Genomic DNA, 9,816 nt, shown 5'->3' with positions numbered 1-9,816 from the left:
AGGGTGTCTGATAAGCCTAAGAAAAGGAAAATCCCAAGTGAGTAGATGAATACTCCCTGGAAATGCAGAGAGCCCACTGGAGATGAACAGCCGGATAGGGATGTGCCTTCACCAACAATCAGTGCAAACGAGAAGGTGCTCATGGTGAAGTTGCTCATAGCTTTCTGAAGAGTTTGAGGCAGTGTAGCCCCCCAGACCTGGTCCCCTAGATGGCCTTCAAAGACAAGCCCCACACCAAAGAGGAGCTGCTAGTAAAAGAACCACAATTGAACAGAATAGAAATAAAAGAAATAAAGGAAAGGGAAAGTTCAGGTAAAAGTAGGAAGAAGAAACAGCAGGACATCCCAGAAAGCCAGACACCATTTGTTTACCATGTAAGAACTGAAGGAGAAGGAGTTTTATGAAGTTGAAAGGCCTTCTGAACTTAGGTTTTCTCTGAAACTTCATGAAACCCCAAAAATGAATAACTAAAAATCTATTCAGCAGAATCCCATACAAAAGTGCCACAACAAAAAAGAAGAAAAGGAGAGCAGTAGTATCCAGCAGGTGAGAAAGTCAAAGTTGTGCTCAGAAGACAGATCAGAACAACCCAGGATATGAAAGACCAACATCAATCAGCACTTAAAAACTGGAAAGTTATGTGATAGAATTCAAGAAAGGATTCAAAATAAAGGGGGAGAAATCACTTTAGAAATTAAAACTAAACCAGACAAACACAAAAGATAATAAACACAACAAACAATGCTTTAAAACGAGTAGATGGTAACAAGCAGAACATTTTTTAAAACAGAAATAAAGAAAAATGATTTGAGAGAACATAACAAATATCGAAGACAAAGAAAATCCAAGTCTCTGAAGAAGAAAGCTAAGCAAATAGGACAAATGCTTTAAAACTGTGATTCTAGGGACCAGCAGTTGGCATAATGGCTATGTCACGGGACTCCCATGTAGTCAACCATGGTTTGAGTCCCAGACCCAGTGGCTTCAACTCATTCTGGGCTCGTGTGTGTGCGTGCCCAAGATCCCAGGAGGAGAATGGAGGAGAAGGGATTGCAGCATGGTTATCCCCCCCTGGGGTGTGATTTCTCGCTTTCTGTCTCTCTATCTCTCTCTCTGTCTTTCTAGCGAATAAAAAAACCCCCAAAAAAAAAAAAAAAAAAAAAAAAAAAAAAAACGGATGCAACACCGTGCCAGGCTGACCTAAATGATAAGGTTTTGGGTTTATGTCTGCAGATCTCTCTGGCTATGATCCCCATCCGAGTGAGACTGGGAAGTGGATCCCTGCATTCAGACCCTGTTGGGGTGCTGTCTCTCTTGCTTGCTCATGAAATAAATAAACTTCAAAAAATGTAAAGCAAAATATGCATTATGGGCCATCTGATACATTAAACACCACCACCTGTGGTCTTTTCTAAGGGACAGGATCTGATCTGTCCCCTGAATCCAGCTGCAAACTTGTGGGAGACAGGGCAGAAGAACTTGCTGAATTGCACCAAGAGTTTGAAGTCAGCAAAATCCAGGTGGAGAAAAGTGCTGCAGGTCAAACAACCGGTTTTCTTCCAAGGATAAACTCTAAGGAAAAGAAACGTTTTGGGGGGTTCCCTAGAAACAGACTTCAACATAGAGATTTGTGTACAGACAACTTATTGAGGAGTGAAATACAGGACACCTATAAGAAAGTTAGGGATGCAAGATAGTGCCAAGCAAAAGCTGAACTGCCATTTAGTTACAATGAAGACACCGCTGGTCCCAGGGGGGAGCACTAGAGCCAGATGGCCCTTCATAATTATTCCAATGGACAGAAGAGGGCCAATCCCACCCAGGCCTTGCATCCACCAGCTGGAAGGAGACAGATCTCAGGAAATGGCTGTAAGTGGCCTCAGTGCTGGACAGTTCCTGCCAAGTGGGCTTCCTCAGCTTGACCACTGACTTCATCAAATCAGCAAGGAGAGTTTCTAAAGCAAATCTGCAGCAAGTCAGAAATGTATATAATGGAACAAAATCCTTAAGTGCTGGAGGATCCTCTGCCTATTTCATTGATAGAAGCAAATAAAAAACCCATTCTATACTAAAAGGGAGAGGATCCCCTTGCCTCCCAAAGGCATGAACATAAGGAGGCAGAGGTCATGGAGCCACCCTAAGAGTGTCCTCCACAGGGTGATATGCAAGGACCTCAGTCTTGGTGGGGTACTTCAGGGCACACGACAATAGCCACTCCAAGAAGTGACTCAAAGATTAGCAGAGACTTTTAGGTCTAAAAGAACCCTAATTTTTTAATGGACAAGACTAAGCTATAGTTTACATCTGCATGGTTTAATGATCAAATAAGAAAGAAGCCCAAGAAAGAGATAAAAAGAAAAGCCAAGCTAGTTACTGGGATGGGAACATCAAAGGACAACAGAGATGGTAAGCAAGGTTCTGTTTTTTGATCTGGGAGATGGGTGCACAGGTGTTGGCCTCATTAGAATTCACTCAGCAATGCATTTGGTGTGGTTCTCTTTCATGTCTATCTTCTATCTTTTTTTGTTGTTGCGTGTTTTGCTTTTTGTTTTCTAACGTTTGCTATAGGGTGTGTGAGCTCATTGGAAAGAGATAGCAAGAGAAAGAGAAAGTGAGAAAGCACCCCTCACAGGGTATGGCCATGCCACAATCCTCTCTCTTCCACTCTCCTCTTGGGATTGAGCACACACACAAGCACACACATCAGCACATTTTGCAAGCCGCCGGGTCTGGAACTCAAACCATGCAGTTGGTCATGTGATATCCAGCCACTTAAACCTCCACACCACCAGCCGACCCTATAGTTTATTTTAAAGCTTAAAGATTAAGAAGATAGAAAATTCAGGATGAGAATATAATTCGTCCAGGTGGGACAAATGCCCTATCTCTTAAAGCTACTGGTTACTAGAAACTATAACACTCTGTTACAGACATGTGTCCCAATTCTCCCCCCTTTCAGCAGGGCTATGGCAGGTGAGCAATTTTAATAAAGGGTAGGTTACCAAGAAAGAATGAGCAGGGCTTCTCTCAGTTCCCACTGTTACAGTCCTTGTAGGGGGAGGATTGAAAAAAGTGGTGGTCCATGCTAGCTAGCACGTCCAACTTCATTTAGGGAAATCAAGGTCAAAAAACATGTAAATCTTTCCCATTCCCAGGCAGCCATTTGGGTTATGGAATAAAACTGTGTCAAAACTGGAAATAATAGCAGGTTACATCGGCAAGAGTATTTCTTGGCTAAGCAATGGAACCAAATTCAAACTGGCATAAACAAAAAGGAACTTTAATCTCATATATAGCAGAAAGTCCAAAGCTGATTAAAGCAGGGTTGGTTAATTCAGGAGACCGATGATGTTGAACAGAACCCATGTTCTTTCCTGTGCTCTCTTCTGCCTACATTGAAGCCTGCCAAAGTTGGATCGAAATGGCCAAATAAGTACCAAACATCACATCCCAAAACAATGTCAGAAAGAAGATAAAATGTCTGTCTCTCCTTTCGACTTTTTTGTTGTTGTTGTTGAAAGGAAGCAAAACTTTCTCCAAAAACCAGCTTGTAGACTTCTCCTCACATGAGCATTTTTAAAATAAATTGCCATTTAGGGAATTGTGGTTCCCCTGAGGTGGATTGTTCCTGGTTCAGCCTCCCTGAGACACATAACTGCACAGTGCTGACTAAACATCAGAGTAATATCCCTATTAGAAAGGCAGAGGGAGGAATGGACGCTGGGGAGGCCATCAACCATGTGAATAACAATGCAACCAACACCATACACCACACAGATAAGTAATCCATCAATGGCTTTTACTTCTCAGAAGTTTCAACTACTGACTATAGAACCCTGTGGGTTCTTCCACACAGAAGTTAAAAGCCTAAGGAGACCAAGAAAATATTATAGAAAAGTACAGTACAACAGGTGTGCTCATATTCTCCTTTTTTTGCTTGTTCATTCCTGAAAGACTAGAATGTCAAGCATACCAAGCATTTTTGGAAAATGTAATGGTTTTCTAGTTCTCTGTAAGGTGCCTACCCACAAAGTCTTCCCTCATGTAAAACTGGGTCAGCGGATCCCTCACTCCATCGCTTCTGTCTCTGCCATCTGCACATCCCTGCCTCAACCCCTGAAAAATATACATCCCTGAAAGTGGGAGAGAACTAAAGGACCGTATACAACGCCCAAGTTTAATCACCTTGTCTTTCATCAGGCGTTCTCTATACCCACAACAACTTTCCTATCTCCAGTAAGTCCTAACAAGCAAGATCTTAGGTCCTATAACTAGTAGAAAAAAAGCTTTGTGGGGACCAGCAGTTAGCGTAATGGCTATGTCACTGGATTTCCATGTGGTTGACCACAGTTTGCGTCCTGGACCCGGTGGCTTAAAACTCACGCCGGGTGCATGTGCGTGTGTACCCAAGATCCCGAGAGGAGAATGGAGGAGAAGGGATTGCGGTGTGGTCATCCCCCCTGGGGGGGGGGGTGATTTCTCGCTTTCTGTCTGTCTCTGTCTGTCTGGCGAGCGCATGAGCCCTATAGCAAAAACCTCTCAAAAAAAAAAAAAAAAGCTTTGTGGTCAGTCAACTGAGCCTTTGAAATCTAGCTAACCTTTACCAGCTATCTGTGTAACTCTAGGCCAGTTTCTTTTTTCTTTCTTTCTTTTTTTTTTTTTTTTTTTTTTTTGGGGGGTTTTTTTTTTAGGGGGGGCGGGCCAGAAAGACAGAGAGACACAGAGAGATAGAAACAGGAAGCGAGAAATCACTCCCCAGGAGAGATGGCCATGCCGCAATCCCTTGTCTTCCATTCTCCTCCTGGGATCTTGGGCACACATGCATATATGCCCGGAGTGAGTTTAAGCCACCGGGTATGGGACTCGAACTGTGTTAGACTACATGGGAGTTCAGCAGCATAGCCATTACACTAACTGCAGGTCCCATGGGCCAGTTTTTTAAGCTGTCTTTAACTCAGCAAAATTGGAGATAATAATATCTGCCCCTAACATCTTTTTTATTTATTTGGTTGATTGTTCATTTAACTTGTCAGAGGGTGAGTGTACTAGTCAGAGAGAGAAAAAGGAGGGAAAATATCTGGCTCCATTTCTCCATTATGTAATGATTTGGGGCACACATGCCCACGTGCCCAGAATAGTTTCCAAGCCACAGGGGCAGGATTCAAACGTGTGGAATCTGGCTCCTCATAGATAGCACTTAACCACAGTACTGTGGGGCAGCACTGCTTCCTAGGATTTATTACTTTTTTTATATAGAAATGCAGTACATTAACATTAGGAATGACGTAAACTTGCTCTTGAGAACCAGTGGCGTCGGACTGCAAGATTGGTCCATCCATCCTTAACAGTGAACTTGCCAGTTTGGGTGCTGAGCGCCTCCAGATGCTAGACTCTGGTGCCGATTATCTGCACCTGGATGTAATGGATGGGCAGTTTGTTCCCAACATCACCTTTGGACACCCTGTGGTAGAAAGCCTCTGAAAGCAGCAAGACCAGGACCCTTTCTCTGACATACACATGACAATGTACAGGCCAGAACAGTGGATAAAGCCAATGGCTGTAGCAAGAGCCAATCAATACACTTTTCACCTTGAGGCTACTGAGAACCCAGGAGCTTGGATTAAAGACATTCAAGAGAATGGGATGAAGGTTGGCCTTGCCATCAAACCAGGAACTACAGCTGAGAACTTGGCACCATGGGCTAACCAAACAGATAATGGCCTTGGTTATGATGGTGGAACTTGGGTTTGGAAGGTAGAAATTCATAGAAGATATGATGCCAAAGGTTCACTGATTGAGCACTCAGTTCCCATTTTTAGATATAGAGGTCGATGGTGGAGTAGGGCCTGACACTACCCCCAAATGTGCAGAGGCGGGAGCTAACATGATTGTGTCTGGTGGTGCCTTTGTGAGAAGTGAAGACCCCAGATCTGTCATCAACCTCTTAAGAAATGTTTGCTCAGAAGCTGCTCAGAAACCTTCTCTGGATCAGAAACAATAAGGATCCCAGTGTGTTCACAAAATCTTTTTACTGGAAAACAGGAGTGTTGACTACTGAATTGAAACACCATTGAGACAGTGATGCTTTTCTGAGGAATTACTCATTTCAGTGATTAAAATCTATGGCACAGAATATTCTAAGAGGTTAGAAATCTGTGTGTAGAAGACATTTTTAGTGATGCATTTTAAAAGATTAGTAATGATCACTGTTATTACTAGGAGACTTGATTTCTATAAAGAGTGAAAATAAGGCTTTATTAAGGCTACAAACAAACAGAAATGTGTCTTATTGCCAAAGGAGGGCATATTGGCCACATTAAAAATTGTTCTTTCTGTATTTCTCAAAAGAATTCTCTGTTGTTTCTCAGTTGTTTGTTTTGTTTTTGTTTTTATTTTTTTGGAGAGAGACAGAGAGAGACAGAGAGACAGAAAGCAAGAAATCACCCCCCCAGGGGGGATGGTTATGCTGCAATCCCTTTTCCTCCATTCTCCTAGGGATCTTGGGCACACACACACATGTGCCCAGCGTGAGTTTAAGCCACCAGGTCTGGGACTCGAACTACGGTCGACTACATGGGAGTTCAGCAACATAGCCATTACGCTAACTGCTGGTCCCTTGTTTTTCAAGTTTAGGAAGTCCTTGTGTTTCTCCTATTTCATGTCATTTGTGCCTTGTTTTATATGCTGGAGTAGAATAAAACTTAAGTTTGGGTGGCATGGCTTACCATATTCTTTCATCCAAAACACTTACTTTTACTTGATTTATAAAAGCAATGCATAAACTACAAGCACGTATTTTATCAAGCACGTATTTTAACCTGCTTTCTTTCAAAGCAGGTTATTCAGTGATTTCTCTCTACTCGGTTTTCTTAATCTTACTCATTGTTCTTTTTTCTTTTTTATTTTTCCCTAGTCCCCATTCTTAAGGACATTAAGCAATGCTGTTATATTCTGAGTAGAAAGGAAAAGTAAAGCTTCTTTGGAAGTTAAAAAAAAAAAAAAGAATGAAGCAAAAGTTTTGAAATGACAAATTCTATTTCCTTGGTAATTAGGACAATTGAAGTTACCTAGTTTACATTGTGTGAGTTGTGTCTTTTGAGAAAGTAGTCCATTTTGTCATACACTGATGTGTGGAGACTTATTCATAATATTCCATTATTATTGTTTTGGTGTCTGCAGGGTTTATAGTACCACTCTGCTTCATTCCTAATATTGATATACCGTGTCTCAGTCATTTTGTCAGTCCTGCTAAAAGTTTGCTACTTTTATTAATTTTTATTCAATCAAGATATAATCAAGGATACAAATGAAATAACCTGCTACACAACAGGATTTAATTAATTTCATAATGGAGGGGTCAGCAGGTGGCATGGTAGTTAAATCACTAGATTCCCACGTGGCCAACAGAGGTTCAAGTCCTGGACCCAGCGGCTTGAAAATCACAACAAATAGAGATGATAAATGAATAAATATTTTTAAAATAATTTTGTAATGGATGTGCCTTATTTTTCTTTTTTTGTTTTTTCATGTTTTTCTGCCTGTTGAATGACTCCTTCCCTTATACCTCATACCCGTCTTCTGCCATCCACTCTCCCCTTACAGTCTCTAGCATTTACACTCTTCCTCTCCACTCATGTTTTCAAGTCTCTCAACTTCTGCTGTAGCACCCAGTACAAACCGAGTGAGGACATACAGTGAGCGAATCTTTATGATAAAATAATTTCAGTGAAGTAACTGGCACAACAGAAGCAATCGATAGCAGTTAGCTTTCATCATTACTTTTTTTTGAGGAATCTGACCTGTGTTAACAGAATCCTCGCACTGCAATTTTATAATATCACTATCCTCTCCCTATATTCCTAGTTATTTGGGCATTTATTTTCTGCAACAACAATTTAATACATGTATTGGGAACTTTCCTCATTCATCAGAACTCAGTTATTTATCCATTGCCCCTTATCTTAGTTTTAGCCATCTACTTTATTCTGTTCCTACATGAGTTTTCCACATCTGAAGGTTGAATATTTTCATTAGGATATGACAAAGATCCAACCATTATAGCTTCTTGGCACTAAAAGAATGAATAACAATTTGTGGTCTAAAATGATACTCCTCATTTATATGGATGGTTTCACCTCTTACTATGTATGACTAAAGTTCACACTAAAATGATATAAAACTGAATTTTGCATGGCAAATAGAACTGGCCCACAGGAGAACTACGGGGCAGACTGTGCTGGGTCTCCTAAGTCTATGCTCAGCCTGCTATCTGAGCAGCCTGGAGTCTGAGCTATCTTAGGTCACTTCTAACTTTCTAACTGACCTTCCTACTTCACTCTTGCCTCCCTCCAGTCCATTCTTCACACAATAGCCAGAGTGATTTTTTTTCTATAGGGCAAGCACATTGGCCAGAGACAGATGGGGGGATGGGGGATAGGAGGGACATGAGATCAACCCCTGTGAAGCGGGGGATAGCCGTGCCACAATCCCCTTTCCTCTATTCTTCTCTTGAGAGTTAGGGCTCAGCGTCTTTCTCCAGCTCCTTATCCACCACATCACCTGCGGGCCCCCAGAGCAATCTTTTAAAAACAAAAATCAAAAGCTAGCAGGTGGTGTCGCGGTTAAGTTGCTGAACTCCCACATGGCCTACTGGAGTTTGAGTCCTGGATCTGTGGCCTGAAAAATCATGCTGGGCACGTGTGTGTGTGTGCCCAAAATTTCAGAAGGAGAATGGAGGAGAAGGGATTTTGGCATGGCCATGCCCCCAAAGGGGGGTGATTTCTCACTTTCTCTTTCACTGTTTCTCTTCTGTCTCTCTCCTTCAAGTACACATGCACTATGGCAAAAAGCTTTAAAATAAAAATGCCAGGTGCCTTCCCTCTATGCTTAGAATAAAATCCTTTGTTATAACTGACCAGCAAGATCTTGTATTATCTGCACCTTTCCAGCTCTCCCAGTCTTGTATCTCATCATTATTTCCCTCTGTCCTCCCCACCTGCACTTATCCTCCAGGATGCTAAACTCTTCGCCTTTGCATTGGCATCACACTTTCTGGTCCCTTTGCCAGTACTCTTCCACATAGATAACTCATTCATGTCACTCTATTCTGCTCAAATATCATCTATCCAGACACAAGGGGTCTAATCACCCTACCTAACACAGCTCTCCCAACCCTAATTTCCTATCCTACTTTGCTTTTCTTCTTACCATTTTAATATGACCCAGCATTTATTTCTTGTCTCTGTCCTCTACTAGAGTGTAAGTTCCATAAAGGCAAGCATTTTCTGTTTTGCATATATCTCTATGTCTTATAGAAGCATGTCTGTTACGTAATAAACTCTCAGTTAACAAATCTCTCAGGCTGTGGTGAAAGTTGGCCACAAAACACTAAGTGGGATGCTTTAATGAAGAATGGGAGCCATTCTTATTTATAAATAATGTTTGTAGGGTCGTCCCTGTAGCACAGCAGTTAAGTCCTGTACATAAGGAGCCGGATCTTACATGACCAACCACAGTTCAGATCCCATCCACTGTTCAAATCCTGACCCCAGCAGTTTGAATAGCATGTGTTCCCCAAATGCTGACATGATGGAGAAATGAAGGGAGAATGAATTATGGTATAACCATGTCCTATCTCTCTCTCTCTCTCTCTCTCTCTCTGTCTCTTACATGCCCTCTGGCAACAAAAATAAAGTGTTTACAATGGTATGTCAGTCAATCTGCATAGTGTTGTTATCATTCTAATACCCCCTTCAAGAATGCCACTAAAAATTCTGATGTTCAAAATAAGTTAGATGGGTCTCTAAATTGGTCTAT

The 9,816-nt window shown here is 41.7% G+C and overlaps 1 pseudogene; it reads left to right on the top strand.

Moving 5' to 3' along the window:
- The first annotated feature begins 209 nt into the window (after positions 1-209).
- LOC102478773 (ribulose-phosphate 3-epimerase-like) lies at positions 210-6,001 on the top strand (annotated as a pseudogene).
- The last annotated feature ends 3,815 nt before the right edge of the window (positions 6,002-9,816 follow it).

The sequence above is a fragment of the Tupaia chinensis genome, unplaced genomic scaffold, assembly GCF_000334495.1.
Source record: "Tupaia chinensis unplaced genomic scaffold, TupChi_1.0 Scaffold148019_1, whole genome shotgun sequence".
Lineage (NCBI taxonomy): Eukaryota > Metazoa > Chordata > Mammalia > Scandentia > Tupaiidae > Tupaia > Tupaia belangeri.
This window is presented reverse-complemented; position numbering and strand designations above follow the sequence as displayed.